Here is a 20,152-nt window from a genome sequence, read left to right on the forward strand (position 1 = left end):
TAGTGCAATGCCATATACACATATGCCCAAATAGTGCCAGATACACATTTGCCCCCAATAGTGCCAGATACACATATGCTCCCGCGGTGCCAGGTATGCCCCCACAGTGCCAGAAAAAAGAATACCCCCACGGTGCCATCTGTGCCCCTATGGTGCCAGATATGCCCCCACAGTGCCAGCAAGTAGTATGCCCCCACAGTGCCAACAAGTAGTATGCCCCCAGTGCCAGCAAGTAGTACAGTATGCCCCCACAGTGCCAACAAGTAGTATGCCCCCAGTGCCAACAAGTAGTATGCCCCCAGTGCCAACAAGTAGTATGCCCCCACAGTGCCAACAAGTAGTATGCCCCCACAGTGCCAACACGTAGTATGCTCCCAGTGCCAGCAAGTAGTATGCCCCCACAGTGCCAGCAAGTAATACAGTATGCCCCAGTGCCAACAAGTAGTATGCCCCCAGTGCCAACAAGTAGTATGCCCCCAGTGCCAACAAGTAGTATGCCCCCAGTGCCAACAAGTAGTATGCCCCCACAGTGCCAACAAGTAGTATGCCCCCACAGTGCCAGCAAGTAATACAGTATGCCCCCAGTGCCAACAAGTAGTATGCCGGCAGTGCCAACAAGTAGTATGCCCCCAGTGCCAACAAGTAGTATGCCCCCAGTGCCAACAAGTAGTATGCCCCCAGTGCCAACAAGTAGTATGCCCCCAGTGCCAACAAGTAGTATGCCCCCAGTGCCAACAAGTAGTATGCCCCCAGTGCCAACAAGTAGTATGCCCCCAGTGCCAACAAGTAGTATGCCCCCAGTGCCAACAAGTAGTATGCCCCCAGTGCCAACAAGTAATATGCCCCCACAGTTCCAGCAAGTGGTATGCACACACTCTCACACACAGCACACACACACACACAGCACACTCACACACACACAGCACACTCACACACACACAGCACACTCACACACACACAGCACACTCACCATTGTGTCCGGTGTCGTCCTGCAGTGACTGTCAGTGTCTCCGCTGCCGCAGCTTCTCCTCTTCTCGGGGAAGGTGAGCACAGCGCACAACGTACATCTCTCCTACCCTTCACTTCCTTGTGACTGGGCCGTCCGTCGGCGTCAATCAAAGCTCGCGGGCCGGCTCCTGATTGGCTGCCGACCCGCGAGCTCTGATTGGCGGATAGGCGGCCAAGTGACAGGGATGCTCAGTGAGGGGAGGGATAGACGCGCAATGCGCTGCGCTCTCCTCCCCTCCGGCTCATACTATCGTCAGCGCAGGCGGCCGCGGCAGGGAGAGACAGACAGGCGGGCGGGCGGGCAGCAGAGTGGTCGAGCCACCCGATTCGCTGCCGCGAGCTACCGGTAGCTCGCGAGCGACGGGTTGGCGACCACTGCTCTAGGGTGCCTTGATTCAAAAAAGTTTGGGAACTGCTGCATTAGGCCTAGAGAGTTATATTGGGAGGATAGGAATCTTATTCTCCAGAAAATGACCCAGTTTGTTTTTAAACTGTGAAAGACTCCACTGATGATCTGAGTTGTAAGGAGCAACAGTTTTCACTATTGCTATTCCTTCCAGTTACATTTAGCTCACAGTGGGAATTGTCATGCAGAAATTTTTTATCCCCGCAATAAAAAATTTGCTAGACTTCTGCAAATTTTAGTATATGTGCCCCTTAGACATAGAACCAAGAATAACAATTGTTGTGGGTGTGTTTCCCACCTGTATGGTGCATCAATAATTGGGGCTTCCCATTTTGCGACTGGATTTCTCTCTAAGGCCCTTATTCTGATCGGTGCGGATATATCCGCGTGCGTTCGGCCCGCGGATGTTTTGTGTCTGCGCATGTGCAGAGGCGTCTCTGCGCATGTGCGAGCGGGGCGTACGGCCAAATTCCGCATGATATGTGAACACTCCGAACAGGGGGTGGAGAGGGGCGTGAAGGGCTATTTGGGCTCATTACCATATGCATACGCCCCGCGTTTCATGGGAGTTCCCATGAAAACGATGGGCGTACGTATGGTAATGCGGCCGTGACGCACGTGTAGGGGGCGGACATATGACATCGCCGGATGTCAGCTGCCCGCCCAGATCTCTGCTTTTGCACGGAAAAATGTCCGTGTGGTCTGAGGTTGCGGGTGCTGGTGGAGCACTCGGTCCTGCATTCGATGGTCTGCGACCATCGAATGATGGGGGAGGTTCCCTTAGATGGAGGAGGCGTATTCCGTGAAAAATACACGTGCGGTCCATTCGGACAGCTTCTTACCGCATACGGACGGAGTTGGCGATCCGTATGGAAGGCGGGGTTTCGCACGCACGGTCCTGGCCGCATAATCGGCTCCGGCCGCACCGATCAGAATAAAGGCCTAAGTGTAGCGTCTAAGTGTAGCCAAAATCAGCTCCATGCACTTTAAGTCAAAATCGCCCATAGCCTCGATCACACCTTGTGTATGCGCCTCTACAGCTAAAGGTCTAGTTGGGTTTTGGACATAAAATGGAAAAAAAGTGATCTCATCTGACTGTGTATTTTCACACTTTGATCTTCCTTTTTATTAAAAAGATTACTCGCTAAACTAAAAATGTTGCTGTGGGGTCTTCTGCTAATACCCCATTCACACCACAAAACAAATTACCGGGTTAAAGCTTTTCAAACCGGCAATTTGCCGGGAAACCCGGGCTTTTTGGTGGTGTGAAAGGGTCAACACAGGTCTTAAATCCCGGCACTCCGACCCTGCTCTTGACCAGGGTTGGAGTGCCGGGATTTAAGACCCGTGTTGACCCTTTCACACCACCAAAAAAAAAAACAGGTTTTGCGGCAAATTACCCTGTTGAAAAGCTTTAACCCGGTAAGTTGCAGGTGGTGTGAATGGGGCCCGGCTGCAACCGGCACTAAGTGCCGGGTAATTGCCGGGTGGCTGGTGTGAAAGGGGTATTAGATGACCAAAACAGAAGAATTACTTACCTTTAGTCTGGCATTACCTTAACGCTGTGGGTCACTGCCGATGTTGCAGTTATGTGATGCCCGTAGTACCTTTGCAGATTGAACAGATTTTGCCTATGTTCCACCCGCACAAATATATGGGTGGTTGAAATTAGGAGGGGGGCACTCTGTCAACTCTGTTATTAGTTTGAGAGCAGCCTGCCTCAAGAGACACTTGGAGCATTCCGTGGTACCTGCCAGTAAGCAGTAAGGCTTTAAGAATGGCCAATGTTTATCTAGTAACTCTCATCCGTTCTTCATCATGAAATGAAATCCGTACTGTCACAATAAACCATGGTCGACTCCAGTGGAGCAGTATTTGCAGTGGCTAAAATACCTTAAGGGATAAAATGATATTTAATTTGCTCTTATAATAAGGATTGTATATCAACAGTGTTGATAAAAATCTGCACTAGGAACCAAAGCAATTCATCAGACATTTGCTTTCATTGTCGACCATTCATTCAGCAGATTCATAGTGATTGCTGATTGCATGTGATATTATTGCAGGTTTGTTCCTTGCAATGTGTAAATGGCCCTCACTAAACAAAACATATCTCATATGTGGAAGTATCCTTATTTTAGATTCAGTAAAAGAGGTCTACTACACACATTGGGGTCACTGACTAATGGTTAAGTCGCAGGAGATGTAAAGATCCTGTTTTTCATCCATTGCATCTGTTTCGGCAATGACATGCATATGTATCTGGCAAGGTGAAGATTTTACAAAGGTCATTTATGTGATGATGGAGTTCAGTGTGACTTACAGAATGCAGGATAATAACAACTGTATGCCTGATTATAATGACCAGCATTCTCTGTCCATGTGTGTCGCTGGACGGCTCCCATTTTAATACTGGTCTCCATTGTACAGCGCTGTGTAACATGTTGGTACTATATAAAAAGGGTGTCCCATATGAAACTGGTTCCAGTGTCTTGGGATTCAACTTCAAAGAAGCTGTATGATTGCAGCATATGACAGTGGCCAGGCTTAGCATCCGGAGCTAGCACAGAAACCAGCATCTGGCATGGGTTGAGGTATCTCTATCAGTAACACATCACATCCTGCAGGTCTGTGCCAGATCATTGATACAATATCTTGTGACAAGAAAGCAACAACAGAATGATAGTTTTAATCAGTTGCTGCCATCTTCTGGCCAGTTGCAAAAGTGCAGGACAAAAATAAACCAGTGTTCAAACGACTGGGAGCATAAGAACCATATTCCAGGGAATTCCTCATTCTTAAAAACGCACACTTTTATTACTATATCTGCTTAATTACAACATAAGTATAATACATTTTGTTATTAACATATATCTTTTTTTAGAAAAACATATGTTATTAAAGTGTTCTCATTGCTTACATACAGTGTAGGCAGCCATTTTGTGGAAGAATCAAATACTTATGAATGCAGTGCAACTCATTAGGTACCAGTGACATCACTGTTCCCAAAGTGGAGGCAGCCATTTTGTGAACTGCACTTACTCATGAATTTCACCTATTAACACATCATGAAATTAATGAAATTGCTTAGGCACAATACTGACAACCATTTTGTGTGACCTGACTCAAAATTAATTATGATTTTTTCAGACCACTAGACACCAGTGACCTTGCTGAGGTACAGTAGTTACACAATGGAGGCAGCTACTATGATTTAACATAATATTCATACCTCAGTGTAACTTCTTGTGAATACTGTTTTTTTTACCTCGCTCTTTCCATTTGCCACTAAACGTTTCCATTTGCCACAAATCTGCTGCTAGTAATAGTGTGTAAACTAAGGAGTGTGACATCACCAAAATTATGCACACTGCACCTTTGCAACTATAAACACAAACTGTGTGCACTATACCCCACTGCACCAGAAGAGTTATTAGACTGTCCATACATACTGTTTCTCAGTCTCTTGGAAAGCCCTTCAATATTTGGGGTTGATTTTTATTGATGATGGTCAACAGCCTTTTGGGTTGGGCAATGGTGAAGCTTACTTTTATGTTATGGATACCGTGGATCACTTCATGTCTTGAAGCTAAGGTAGTGGTGTGCTGTGCCTTAAGTAAGTTTTAATCTTTTGTGTAAAGGCAGAAAAGATTCCTTAGATGCCAGAAAACTGTATACCATCTTCAGGGGGATTTAATTATTGATCTTTTGTTTGTATAACTTGTTTGTGTTGAGTTCATTGACATGGATAATGGTAATTTGAGAGAAGAGCAGGTGCAGAAACCAACTTATAGTGCTGCAACTGCTGCCAGTCAAAATATAACAACATATACTAAAGGTGGTGCAGGGGCAGAATTTTGGAAAGGGCTATTAAAATCTTTCACAATGTTAAAAAAGGATGAGGACATAATAGAAATTTAAAAAGATATTGGTAACCCCTAGGGGTGATAGTGGCGCTTTGGCAGGGGCTGCTACACCAGCAGCTGCTAGAGGGGGATAGGTAGTCTCCTAGACTGATTTTACATATAAACACGTATAACATTGACCAATCATGTTTATATAGGACACTGCAATGCATGCATTAAACTAAAATCCCACACAGTTCCTGTTAAAGGATGGTATAGGTACTGTCCATTCCTATTATGCCCCTATTGTTGGTTAAATGGGTAAGTTGTTATTACCGTCAACCATATATGGGTTGGCAGTCCTGCTCTCCTGTTTGCCTCCTGTTGGGTGTATTAGGCTGGTCCAGTTGGAATCCAGTCCACCATGGAGGATGGCTTGGCAGTGCAGCTGGCAGCTGGTGGTAAACTCCCTTTACTGAGGTGCAAATATTGGTGCTGGAGACGTCTGGAGCTGATCCACATCAGTCCAAGTAGCGTGGAATGGAAATAAAGGTTTTATTCAGGAACACTCAGGAATGCAGGGATGGCTGAAGCAAGAACAGATAAACAGGGTTTCACCTAGTAGCAGTCACCTGAGAAGACTAAAATGATCATTTTAGTCTTCTCAGGTGACTGCTACTAGGTGAATAACCCCCCTAATGGGAAAAGTAATTTTAGTTTCCTAATATTCTAGATCACCGATAAAGTATTTGGGGACTAGCTTTGGTTTCATTTTCAACATTTTCCACTACATCTCTGCAAATGCCTTAAAAATGTATTTGGCCTTTCTGTACTTTTACACAGGAAGTGTCAATTCAGGACACCACAGCCAGGAAAATGTTCTAATCCAGGAATGACACAGTGTGCCAGATATTGGAGGCTGCAGTCTTTATATTAAAAATGAAACAGGAACATTGAGCTTTAATCACCAGAACTAAATTTAAAGAGAAAGTAAAGCCACTACTTGAAATATATTTACATTGGGCCTAATTCAGAGAGGCTTTATTTACAAAGTGTTTGACAGGCAGGGACCATTTCTGGGAGGTAACATTGTACACTGGGCCAGGGATATGTGTGAAAATACATTTGCCACCAGGATTTGTTGGAACGCCTACAATCATCTACGTAGATCTAATCCACTGCGTACAAAGATGCGGCATTGATCAAAGTACTGTTGAATTTTGCGGTAACTGTTTAGTCGCACAGATTCAGAGCGAGAACTAAAATGCTGGCACCGTGCTTTCTGTGTATGGGATTGCAGCAGCAGCAGGCTGAGACATGCCCTGAAATGGTCCTGACATGATGGGGTAAATTTACTAACATGGCAGTTCTAATGAAGATGGGATGTTGCCCGTTGCAACCAATCAAGTACAATAAAACTTTATAAAATAATTGTCTCTCAATTAAGTAGGGCTATAAACAGCACCCAGGCATTATTAAAGTATTTGTTTAAATCTAATATACACCATTGAAATAAAAATAAAGACCTGCACAGTATGAGGCATAAACATGTGTCTGTGTATAAGTGATGGTAGCCAGTGCAACAGTGAACAAGGGCTAATGAGGTAACACTGAATCACATTTATTGGACATAGTGCCTGGATACAGTATCAGGATAGAGTTCATAAAGGGGGGGGGGGTTAAGTGCCATGTAGGGATGAGTCACTGAGTCTGTGGGGGTGGTGGTCACCAATGAGTATACAGGGTGGTGTGATGGGGTGGTACAACTTGGTCTTCAGTCTGTCCTTCATAGATTTAGCCCTTATTACCAAGCCTGGTGTGTACTGCGGATGCATGCCAGCCCGGTACCACGGCATCTGGTGCAAGGTGCAACTGGTAGATGGTGTCACAAGAGGACACCTGCCCATGGTTGTCACCCTGCTGACGATGTGCACACGACCCACGGCTGGGAGGAGACAGGTGGTAAAGTAAAGCAATGAGTGCAGTTTGTTGCTCCAACGCGTCTTGACCCCACTGGGTCTTCTTCAGGGACACCACGGATTTAAATTTAATACTGTATATACACAAAAAATACTTCCCAACATGACCCATTCTGGGAGGGACAAGATGCACTGGACTCCCCTCTTAATTTATGATTGTATTCACCAGTGTTGAAATTCTTATCAATTAAATAATTCAACATAGGTGACGCTAATCGTATATTAAGAGGGAATTCCAGATAGAGAACATTTTTTCCCTCCTGGAATGTGTCATGTTGGGAGGTATGTACAATATAAATATACTCCTCCCCTACATGTGGCCCCCCTGTCTTAGGTGCCCGGACCCAGCTATCACAATAAACAGGGGCTGTTAGGGAACAGTCAGAAGGGGGAGACTTCACTATCTCACTTTGGCATCCCTGAGGTTCATACATCTCAGTGCTCGTCTAGTGCTTCGTGCTACGCCTCGGCAAAGAGCGGAAACAGGAAGAGCTGTAGCGGCATGATATGTTCTACTATAATACATCTGGCCCCCAGTTCCTTATAAAGCCATTTACAAATATGTGTGCAATATTTTGTTATTGTAGAACATATTTTGGGGATCATTAATACATGGGGTGACATTTAATAGGAGATATTTTTACTTTAGCGATTTTTAGTCAAATAACATCGAAAATTGCACGATTTCCCAAAATCGACAATTTAATCGAGTGCGAATTGCGCTGTATATTGCATTTTTGCCCGGTCAATTTGCACATGAATACCTGTCAGTTTGAAATCGCAATTCATAGCACATTTTTTTCCCCATTCAAAAGTATACAAATAGCCTATTTAATAGGATGCAAATTCAAAATTCGCCACTGAAATTTGACTAAAAATCACCACCTAAACAGACCAGGTTCAGATGGGCGGTTTTGAAACAGACCAACAGAAAAAAAAATTGAAATGGTTAAATTTTACATAGCCATCCCCTGCTATAATCAGAAACACATATACCCCAACATCATTAAGGGCACCTGTAAGGGTATGAGCAATGGATTTTTTGCAGTCAGGAGTTGAGCTCTGTGTTTGTGAGGGTGTGGATCGTTTTATCGACCACACTAAGGTCAACAGTCATTAGGTCGACTCTGTTGGGTCGGCAGGTAGGAAGGTCGACAGGATTGAAGGTCGATAGGTGTCTAGATCGACAGGGGGCAATGTCGACATGGTTTTAGGTCGACATAGTTGTGTCGACAGGTCGCAAGGTTGACATGGGTTTTTTCACAGTTTTTTTACCCGAATGTCAACACAGTCGACATGGACCCTCGCATCGCTTGCAATGCTTCGGCACGGTGCCTCGCTGCACTTGGCACACTATTTTATTCTCCTGCCATGCCCTAGTGGACGGTAGGGCATGAAATACCGCCTGTCGGCACATGTTGGCTCAAAAAACAGTGAAAAAAAACCATGTCGACCTCGCGACCTGTCGACATAACCCATGTCGACCTAATGCTATGTCAACCTAAAACCATGTCGACCTTGTCCCCTGTCGACCTTCAACCATGTCGACCTAGAACTATGTCGACCTTCCTGCCTGTCGACCCAACGGTGTCGACCTAATGACTGTCGACCTAAGTGTGGTCGATAATACGACCGTAAGCCGTTTGTGATATTGCCCATTTGGAAGAGCTGCACAGGAGGAGGGAGCATGCTGCGCACCAGATCCAGGTCCCCAGACCACTGCATGCTTCACGTAGGTACTGTGCAACTGTAAATAAATAAGGATGTACCTGGACTCCCTCTCAGATCAAGGGGTGGTAGGGATGTTTAGGCTGAAACGCACAAATCTCTTCAACTTATATGAGCAGTTGAGAAATTATTTGGAGCATTTTGGGGCTGCCAACTATGCAGTGTCTTGGTTGCAAAAAATGAATGTATGCCCTCTACTTTTTTCAGTCTATGAGCTCATGGTCGCTGGGGGTATGTTTTCGTCAATAGACGTGGGCATCACTCCCTCAATGTAGTTGCAGGATACCCTGGGAACTGCCATTATGCCTATATACTGCGTCACTTAGCCCTCTAGGACCACTGCCAGCAGCACACAATGCCGGAGGGCTGGATACTTGGTAGGTACATTTACACTTTACATTCATGTGTTTGCCTCTAACTATAGTGTAAAATGCTATTGTTTTACATGTAAAAACTGGCAACATCAGCACCATAATGGTGTGCTTACTGTATGTAGTCAATAATAAAAAAAAAATTCAAATGTGTTATATTTCAAATGGCATGTTGCTAAGGGCAACCAATGTGAATGGTAACCCTTTCATCTAGGACCTTACAGCAGATATAATCAATATTATGCTAGTGTTGGCAATGTGTAGGCTGTGCAGGACCTCTGGCGGATCACTCACTTCAGTTTCTCCTCATAGGCTCTGTATGTTATGGCCACACTAGTTCCTCCCCTGTGTGTGTGGCCTGCTTCTTCTCAGTAGCTATTTTGGTCTTGAGGAGTCGTTTAATGTTGTTAAAGCGCTTCTTAATATTCCTGACTTTGCACTTGTGCTTGCTAACTGCATTAACTGCAGCAGTAATGTCCTCCCACATTTGTCACTTACGCACCATATTAGTGCGCTGATTATCTTTGCCGATTAAAAAGGCAAATAAAAAGTGTGATAATGGCTCTGACTAGGGCATAGCCAATACATTTGCATGAGACCCTTATGGGGCCTACATACGCAGAGATTTGTGCCAGAGATTCATAACGGGAGATTCAGCACGAGAGATTTCCCTAAAAACTGAATTTTCAGATAATGAGCCACACACACACAGATTTGTGCCAGAGATTCATAATGGCAGATTCAGCATGACAGATTTCAAATCTCTCACAGAAACTTCAGGGGAATAAAAAAAGTATTCAAAATTTAAATAAAGGGGTTGAACTAAAGCCTGGGGGAGTGTCACCTTCTTTGTCATTTTATATATATATATATATATATATATATATATATATATATATATATATATATATATATATACACACACACATACACACACACGGAATCGGTACATCTGTCAGAATGAACTTAGGTCTACAGTCATTAGGTCGACCCCATTACCCAGTTAGGTCGACTGGCAGGAAGGTCGACCTGATTTAAGGTCGACAGGACTTAAGGTCGAATTTGCATAAAGGTCGACATGAGGAAGGTCGACTGGTCATAAGGTCGACATGGGTTTTTCACTGTTTTTTGATCCGAATGTCGACACAGTCAAAAACAGTGAAAAACCCCATGTCGACCTTATGACCAGTCGACCTTCATGCAAATTCGACCTTCCTGCCAGTCGACCTAGTGGGGTCGACCTAATGACTGTAGACCTAAGTTCATTCTAATAGATGACCGCTTCCCCTATAAAATGCAGTATTGGCGCAAATCAATGTGCGCTGGTGGCCAAGTGCACATTCACTTGGAGCGGGCACCACACAGGGAGAGCCGGATCATCTCCATTATATCTATCTATCTATATTGGTGGCAGTGGTTATATATATATATATATATATATATATATATATATATATATATATATGGAAGGCTTGTATTGGTGGCAGTGCTCATATATATATATATGGCTTGTTATTGGTGGCAGTGGTTTTATATATATATATATATATATATATATATATATATATAAATAGGGGTGCCTTATCATTGGTGGCAGTGGAGCTGCAGCAGCAGGGGGACGTGTGAGCGGGCAGGCGGCTTGAAGTACCGCCAGAGGAGGACAGGTGACAGGGAGACCGGGAGTTGCTGCGGGTAGGCAGCAGATTTGTGGAGTGGGTGAGTGGCTTTTTCCCCCTGCTCCGTCTCCGTGCGGCGAGCAGGGGGAGGGGGGAGGGAGCAGGGGGAGGCGGTGGGGCGGCGGGTACTCTGCTTTCGTGCGGCGAGCAGGGGGGGCGGCGTCCGGCGTGGCAAGGGGGGCGGCGTTGTGGGACATCAGGGCGGCGTCCAGCGTCGTTCAGAAGGCCCTGCTCACATCCGAGGCCACATATGAGCAGGAGCTTCTGAGCGACTGCTCTTGATTGACGGGCAGGTCCGTTCTGAATCTTGTGCAGATTCAGAACGGCGGGGGCGCGCATGCAAATCGCTGTGTGGGCTATACACACAGCGATTTACATGCATTTTCAGGCATTTTCTGAGTGATTTAGTAAAATCGCTCAGAAAATGCCTGAAAATTGTGCTGTGTGTGGGGCCCATTAGAGTTACTGGGAGAGAATCAACAGCCACCCATGGGGCCTAATTCAGACTAGATTGCAAAGCACAATTTTTTCTCCCACTGGACAAAACAACGTGCACTGCAGGTGGGCAAATGTAAAAAGTGCAGATAGAGTTCGATTTGGCTGGGGTGTGTTCAAACTTAAATCTAAATAGCAGTGTACTAATAAAGTAGCCAGTATTTACCCTGCACAGAAACAAAGTAACTCACCCCAATCTAACACTCTGCACATGTTACATTTGCCTCACTTGCAATGCAATATGGTTTTAACCATTAGATAAAAATGTGTGTTGCGATCCAGAATGAATTAGGACCATTATTCCTTGGAGTATTATGACTTGACAAGTACTTAGGATGCCACCAGGTCTTCAACATCAAGCAGTAGAGGCTTATACAATGATTGGCAGTGAGAAATCGTACACAGAGGGGTAAATGGAAGAGCAAATATATGTCTGTTTGTTGATATTGCATGGTGCAGCTGAAATATTTACTTGCAGCCTGAGCTGTGGGAGGAAGAACAATAAAGTACAGGCAAAGGAATAATGAAGGATTATTACAAAAGCAAGGTGACTGAGAGTCCCAGGTCAGGTAAACAGAGTATCCACAGGAACAGGTACAGAATACTGAAATCTGGGACACAGTCTAGCTACTTACACACAGGTATAAGCTATAACTGGCCTGTGAGAGTTGGGCCTTTTCACGGCAACCTGAACCAAATAAGTTGCAGTTGCAGCCCTTTCTGAGCGATATGCTCTTCAGAGCAGGGCCCTCTTCCCTTCTGTTGTCAAAGCCCTCTTCTCTTCACATTTTACTCACAGCTCTCCCATACTCAAACACTCAGCGACCATCTTCGTCCACATACTCATCTCCATCTTTGGCCACCTGCCCTTAGTAGCACATTGATCACGTCTGCACTACTTACATTTAATCTGTAATGTGTTGAATTGTGGCATTCATTTTACCTTTACTCTATTTGTGTTATTTTACTATAATGTTAAGTTTTGTCTCCCTTTGTTGTTCCTTTGTACGGCGCTGCGAAACACTTGCGGCTCCTTATAAATAAAATAATATTAATAATCTTTTACTCTATCCTCTAGTGTGTATGGGGCTTTATCCACCTGTTCTGTTTAGATGAATTGAACATCTGCCCAGAAGACTCCTGTTGGAGGAAATGTGGGCTAAGGGGTGATATTTTGAACATATTTTGGATGTGTTCCATCATTTGGCCACTTTGGAATGAAGTATTTCCAAATGTTGAGTGTATTTCTGAGATTACAGATCCCCCCTGACCCAGCTATAGCACTACTCCATTTATACCCAGGACATCTATCTGTAGGCAATAAGTATTTCATGGGTCAGGTCCTTGTTGCCAATAAGTCCGATACAGCTCAATTATGGAAATCTTATTCCTTCTTTAATGTTTATTCTAAACAAGATCCATAACCATTTTGTATGTGAAACCACTGATGCCAAATATTCCTCCTCTCCAAACTCGATCCATATGAAATGGTTTGGAAGGTCTCTATATAGAGAAAGGATGGGCCAAGCTTCTATCTATAGTAATTCCACAAACCTCCATAACATCTGTCTTTCCTGAAATGTGATTTTTTTTTTATGATTTATTATTTTGTATGGCATTGTTCAGTATACATCGCTTAGAATTTCTTCCCTATCTTATCCAATATATACATTTATCTCATACTGTATGTATGTGACATTATTTCCTAAGGAAATGTTTGGGCAACTGTCTACATTTTCTTTTATTTGTAGATGGCATTGTTTTATTTGTCATTTGCTCCTAATATTAACATTTTTCCCCCCTATATTTCTTCGTTCTGTAACCCCCCTAAAAAAAATTTCAATAAAAAAAAGAAAAGAGAAAACTAAAAAAACAGCAAATCTGCCCAGTAGAGTAGGGCGCAGTATTCAAGTTTAACCAGTACTCATCTTGGCAGTAGAGAGTAATGAATAAGCCACAGTGTAAATGCCAAAATGTATTATGCAGGCTGCTGTACCAGCATTTGGTCAGCTAGGCTGTGGCATTGGAGAAATGAACATAGTCATATATCACAACCAGTAGACGTCATCAAACAACAACAAGTTGGAGCAGGAAATAATTATTTTTGCAGCTTGGAAAAGTAAGCAGTAAGTATATTAAGCCACAGCCTGTTACAGAAAAGTATGTTATAACAATGAACAAGCAGTAGCAGCAAAGTAAAAGAGGCATAACTCGGCTCATAGATAGTTGGGGTTACACAAAAAGATTTAGTTCAGGCAGCAAACAGGATATCAGGATCACAGGTGATGACGCCTTCTAGGAAGCAATGCAGGATAGTGGAAGTGACAAAGCCGAGTGAAGGCCTCAGAGAGAATACCTGCACACTGGAGCAATGACTTGCTGTTCCTAACACATCAGGCATGCTGATGTGCAAATAGCTGGCTAAACTTTACGTGGATTTGTGGTTCATTACAAAATTGCTCATGTCAGCAAAAGTAGAAACATCTCAAAGTCTTGCATTTGGAGCACCTTAATAATTAATTACAATTTTTACAAGAAATACAGCTTGTTGGAGCTTTGTTTATGCCCTAATTAACTCACGACAGTCAGAAGACATCAGGGTTTCTCTGTCACAACTGTATTTTTATTCTTTCGAATGATGGATATGCCCACATGGAATGGGATCATTGGATAGACATAGATTATGTGTCCAAGCATTAGGTCCACCACTGAAAGCCGACATGACTGAAGGTCGACATGTGTTAGGTCATTATGTCATCACAAGAATTAGGTTGACACGGGGAAGATCGACAGACGAATTGTCAACATGGGGTTTTCAATTTTGTAGTCCCAAATGTCGACAGAGTTGACATGGACGCTAAACAAGTGCACCGCGTCCCCTTGTGTGGCTTGATACGCTCGGCACACTATTTTATTCTCCCATCACGCCCTAGTGGATGGTAGGGCTTGAATTACCGCCTTTCCGCCCATGTCTAAAAAAACAGTGAAAATACCTATGTGATCCTTTTGACTATTGCCCTTCCCCATGTCGACCTAATGTTTGTGTTGACCTAATGACCTGTCGACCTTCAGTCATATCGACCTTCATGCATGTCAACCTTCAGTGGTCGACCTATGCTGCATCAATGCAGGAGAGACTATGGTCATGTAGACTGGCCGTGGCAGTAGCAATGCTGGCACCATGTTTTTCTATGTACATGATCACAGCTGGAGGCAGTAACACAAGCCAAAATTATTTGGTTGAGGCCACCGATAATCACTCAGTTGCTCATGAAGAGGAGACTGTCAGCTGTACTTTGGGAGGCGGGGGTGGAGCCATATGTCATCAAGCCCCACGCCCATTGAAGGAAATACCATGAATCGCGGGTACCATGAATTTGCACCAGTTTAGCCTTGTCCCTTCCAAAGAACTGAGAATCACTGAATTTAACCGGCACAGTGGGAATATGGCGGAGGGGGATCCGGGAGCATGCAGGAGGCTTGCCCACCTTTCGGGGAGAGGGACTTGATCTTGGGAGCCTCCCTGAGAGGGTAGACAATATATTGAGTACAAACATATATAAGGCCCTAAGCAGCATCACCACTGAGATAATATAGACATGTGGATGGGTTTTGTGGCTAATGTTGCTAGCAGACTCTAGCTACTGTACAACAGGATAGCCTCCAGATATATTCAGTTTCAGCCAAGTTTATAAGATCAGTAAAACCTGTAGCACACCTTGCCCACATCCACCAAGGTTTCACTTATTTGGGGTACCAAGGGCCTGATTCTGAATGGTTTGCAGAAGCAAACTCCTTCTTTAATGGACAAAACCATGCTGCACTGCTGGTGGGGCTGATGTAACATGTGCAGAGAGAGAGTTTGGGTGAGTTATTTTGTTTCTGTGCAGGGTAAATACTGGCTGCATTATTTTTACACTGAAATATAGATATCAGTTTGCACACAACCACCCAAATGTAACTCTCTCTGCACATGTTACATCAGTCGAGGGTTACCTACATTTGGGCTGTCCTCTGGGAGAGGACAGCCAGCCAGCTAGAAGAAGAAAGGGGTGGGGCAAGGGCCATGCAAAGAAAGGGGCGGAGTCGGAGGAGCTGCTAACCTAATGAACCATGATTGGGGGACATTGCCATCACATTATCATGGCCATGCCTTCCGCTGTGAATTGCCATTATTACAGGCATTTTACAACGGGGTGCGGGCCACGATGATGCAATTTATGTAATCAGGTCCCCGTAGACCCCCTGCAGAGGGGTGATTGTGGGAGACTGGGGGATTCTGGGGGACTTGCCCACCTTCCCGGGGGGGCGGGAGGCGAACTCGATTTTCGGGACCCACCTGGCCATTCAGGGAGGGTAGGCAAGTATGCATCAGCCTCGCCTGCAGTGCACATAGTTTTGTCCTCAGATCACATGACAAACATCTGCTCTCACCTGTATACAGCACCAGTTTCAGAAGTACAATAAATTCAAAACCAGATCAGCAAATAATAGGAGCATGAGGTCACAGGATACAAACCTTCTTAAATAGGTTTGCTACAGTAACACAAAAAGTATCTGCCATACTGTAAACAAAGCAGATGTGTAAATGTTAGAGGTGGGAACAAGTCATACACTTTGCACAGATTGAAATTTTGTGTTGCTGTCTTGTGACATGATGCCTTCTTGTCTGAGGCCACAATTCCTTCATCATAAACTCATTAATTAACACTGCACACCCCCTGCCTGGAGGGATTTAATAATGCATGCTCAATTTCCAGATAGACAGCAGGAGGGAGCAGGAGGCTTTTACTTCCAAACACCCCCCTTCACTGCCTATATAACAAGTAGATCTCTCTCATTCCCCCTTACACTGAGAGCTGCCTCATTCCTGTGTAAATGCCCCTCATTATTACCAGGGCAGGCGACAGGGGGGGTCAAAGGGGACACCTGTACCAGGCCCCAAGCTTGTTAGGGGCCCCAAGGTTCTGAGGTGCTTAGGGGCTGTTAGCATAGCTGCGGCAATGCAGTGACTAGCAATGGTTTATAAAGGCACCCCCCTGGTTCCTGTAAGGGTACTTACTCGGACCCTCATCCGGTATTAGTGAAATATTGTAACAATAAAAAAAAAAACATTTGATATGTAGTATACGAAAAAAAATTTGCTCAAGGGGGCGGGGTTAGGGGGGCCCACCAGAGATATCAGTGTACCGGGCCCCAAGATTTCTGTTGCCGACCCTGATTATTACATACATTCCATAATTAAATGAACCCATCTTAGAATAACACTATAATAGGCTTGCCGAAATATCCCTTTCATCCTGGACACCTATGATTTACACAGGTTCTATGGCAGAATAAAACCAGCTGAATTGCAGGCTTAAATTTAGCCAGCCACAGAACCTGTGTAGATCATAAGTGTCTCGGATTAAAGGTATAATATGGGCATCCTAACCTTTTACCAACTCGCCCCTTAGCTAGGGACAGATGGGATACAGGTGTGGTGGGAGAATAAAATAGTGTGATGAGCGTGGCGAGCACATGGACACTTTTTTTAGTGTCCATGTCGACGGTGTCGACATCCAGGTAAAAAAAACACAAGTGAAAAACCCCATGTCGAACTTTTGACCATCGACCTTCCCCATGTGGACCTAATGCTTGTGTCGACCTAATGACCCGGTCGACCTTACCTCATATCAACCTTTAGTCATGTCAACCTTCAATGCTTGTTGACCTAGCTGCTGTCTATGCAATGATCCATACACGGATAGAAGAAGCCACCATGAAGCTAACCTAGGATGGCTTAGGGCCTGAATCATGTTGACTCGGTAAGCAGCGAATATTGCTGCTTACCAAATGATTAAACTCCGCCCGTCCGCCGAGTGCATGCCCGCAGCAGCATGTGAATGGATGTGTTTGCAGACACCTCCATTAGCATGCGGCCATACGGGCGAAATATTATTTCATTTATTTTTATTTATTTACAGTTTCTTATATAGCGCGGCATATTCAGTTGCGCTTTACAATTGGAAACAACAGTGATTAAACAAACTGGGAAGATACAAACGGACATGGAGGAAGGAGGACCCTGCTCACAAGCTTACACTCTGTAGGAAATATCCTTTGATGGTCCCCGACCATCGATTTCTTTTTCGGCAGCTCACAGATAAAAGTCAGTCTGAGTTGACTTTTATCTGGGCTGGAGATGGCTGAACAGGGTCTGGGCGCTGATGTCCTGTGACATCAGCTGTCTGCCACATGCAGGCTTTGTCATGCCTGAGTTCACATGCGGATGCCCAGTGTTTTTCTGGGAGCACCCATTGTTTTTGTGGGCACGCCCAGAGAATGATGGGCTTCCCCATGCTCCAGACCCCTGTCCGCCCACTTACCCCGCCCTCTGTTCGCACTGCGGCCCTGCAAATGCGTATATTTGCCTATACGCATGCGCAGAGCTGCAACATCGGTTTTCGGCGTGAATACAACGGAAACCGAGTCAACGTGAATCAGGCCCTTAATTTGGAAGCCTGACTAGTAAGTGTCTGGTGCCAGTGAGGCTGGTCTGTAGGTAAGTATCCTATACATCACTACCACATAAGGCGTGTTTTCATTGCCACTTGCATCTGAGTCATTGAAGCTTTCCAAGCAAGTCTTGTCCAATCAGAAAGTGAAAGACTTCAACCTATAAATGAAACCCAGGGGCCCATTTATCAACTTGTTGCATATGATGAATGGTGCTCCAGCCCATCAGCTCTCAATTATTATTTTTCAAACACAAGACAGTTAGGAGCTGATGGGCTGGAGCAACATTTCCCATATGCAATGAGTTTTAAATAGTTAAAACTCATTCATAAATGGGCCTCTTGGGTGAAAGTGAGTAAAGGTGGCCAGGTTGGGATCATTTGGTCTACAGCATGATGGTCGACAGTCATTAGGCCGCCACCATTAGGTTGACATAGAAAAGGTCGACATGGGTCTAGCTCGACATGGGAAAAGATTGACATGGTTCTAGGTCAAAAGGTCATTAGTTTGACAGGTCGTTAGTTCGACAGGTCATTAGTTGGACAATGTCTAGGTCAACAGTCGAAAGGTCGACATGGGATTTTTCACTGTTTTTTACCTGAATGTCAACACAGTCGACATGGACACAGTTTAAAGTGCACCGCATCCCCTTGCATCGCTCGCTGCGTTCGTTACGCTCGGCACACTATTTTATTCTCCCACCACGCCCTAGTGGATGGTAGGGCATGAAATACCGCCTGTCGGCACATATCGGCTCAGAAACATTGAAAACCCCATGTCGACCTTTTCACTGTCGACCTAGACACTGTCGAACAAATGACCTGTCAAACTATTGACCTTTTGACCTAGAACCACGTTGACCTTTTCCCATGTCGACCTAATGACTGTCGACCATCATGCTGTAGACCAAATGACTGCATCCCAGGTGGCCATACACCTATATGATATGACACTTTTCTTGACGATATTGACACATACGATTCAGATCCGATGCGTGGCCCTGTTGTCACTGCTGCAACAAGGATACATTGTATCCCGGGGCAGTGAATGGAATTGCATGCGATACATTGTATGCAATCTAGCCATCGGCCTTGCAATACCTTGGCCTTGTGTATGGGGACCGTAAGTTATATTGCACTGCAATTTGCATGGCCTTTCGTCTCTCATTATAATAGGTCTGATCCAGACATGTGTGCAAAACCACATTTTCTTGCAGCTGAGTAATTATAAGTAGCCTGCACATACCTCTAAGTCACATTGTCCATGAACCGCTATTGTCTTTTGATGGTTGCAACTATTGCTGCATACACAATGGCCGATATATCGGCCATTCAGTTGAACAACTCCACTCACAGACATATCTCATCGGCTGTGCAACATAGCAACATCGCTCCCCCGTTCGATTTGTAAGGGTTTCGCATTCGCCTGGGAATTTGCTCTAGGAGTGGTGGGCAGGGGCCAGAGGCAGGGGGGCACACATCGTTTCATGGCTGTGCCCACAAAAACGGTGGGTGCGCCCATAGAAACACTGGGCATACTCCTGTGAATGCAGGCATGTCGATGTCTACGGCCAGAATAAAAGTGAGTCTAGACTGACTATTACTAGCGAACGGGAGAAAAATCATTTGATGGCGAGCAACCATCGAATGATTTGTCACCCGTTCGATTTGTGAACGCATCCGCTCAGATGTTAGTGAACAGATTCAGGCGGCGGACATTCGGCAGGGTGGCTGGCAGTGTTCACCTGCTCGCTAGGCTGCAAATATATGCAGCCTAGCAAACAGGTATGAATCATGCCCCCAGTTGTGACATCAGTCATGCATGCATGCATGTATGCAGAACATACTGCCTGGTCCATCTAGAACAGTGATTTTCAACCTTTTTCACTAAATAAGATTTTAAAATTGTCAAGGCACACCATGAGATCCCCACAGGGCAAAACGCACTGGCCCCCACAGGAAAAAAACACAAACCTATTGGCCCCCATATAAAAAAAACAATCATACATACATTGGCCCTTTACATGAAAAGAAGAGACCAGTAAATAACGGTTGAACTGGTGGTGGCTGTAAACTGGGTTGAGCATCTCTAGATCTGGGGGCACAGTTCAGAACAGCTGAAGGCACACTAGTTTTCCACGGCACAG

Source organism: Crinia signifera, chromosome 6, assembly GCF_055691185.1.
Source record: "Crinia signifera chromosome 6, ASM5569118v1, whole genome shotgun sequence".
NCBI classification, from domain to species: domain Eukaryota; kingdom Metazoa; phylum Chordata; class Amphibia; order Anura; family Myobatrachidae; genus Crinia; species Crinia signifera.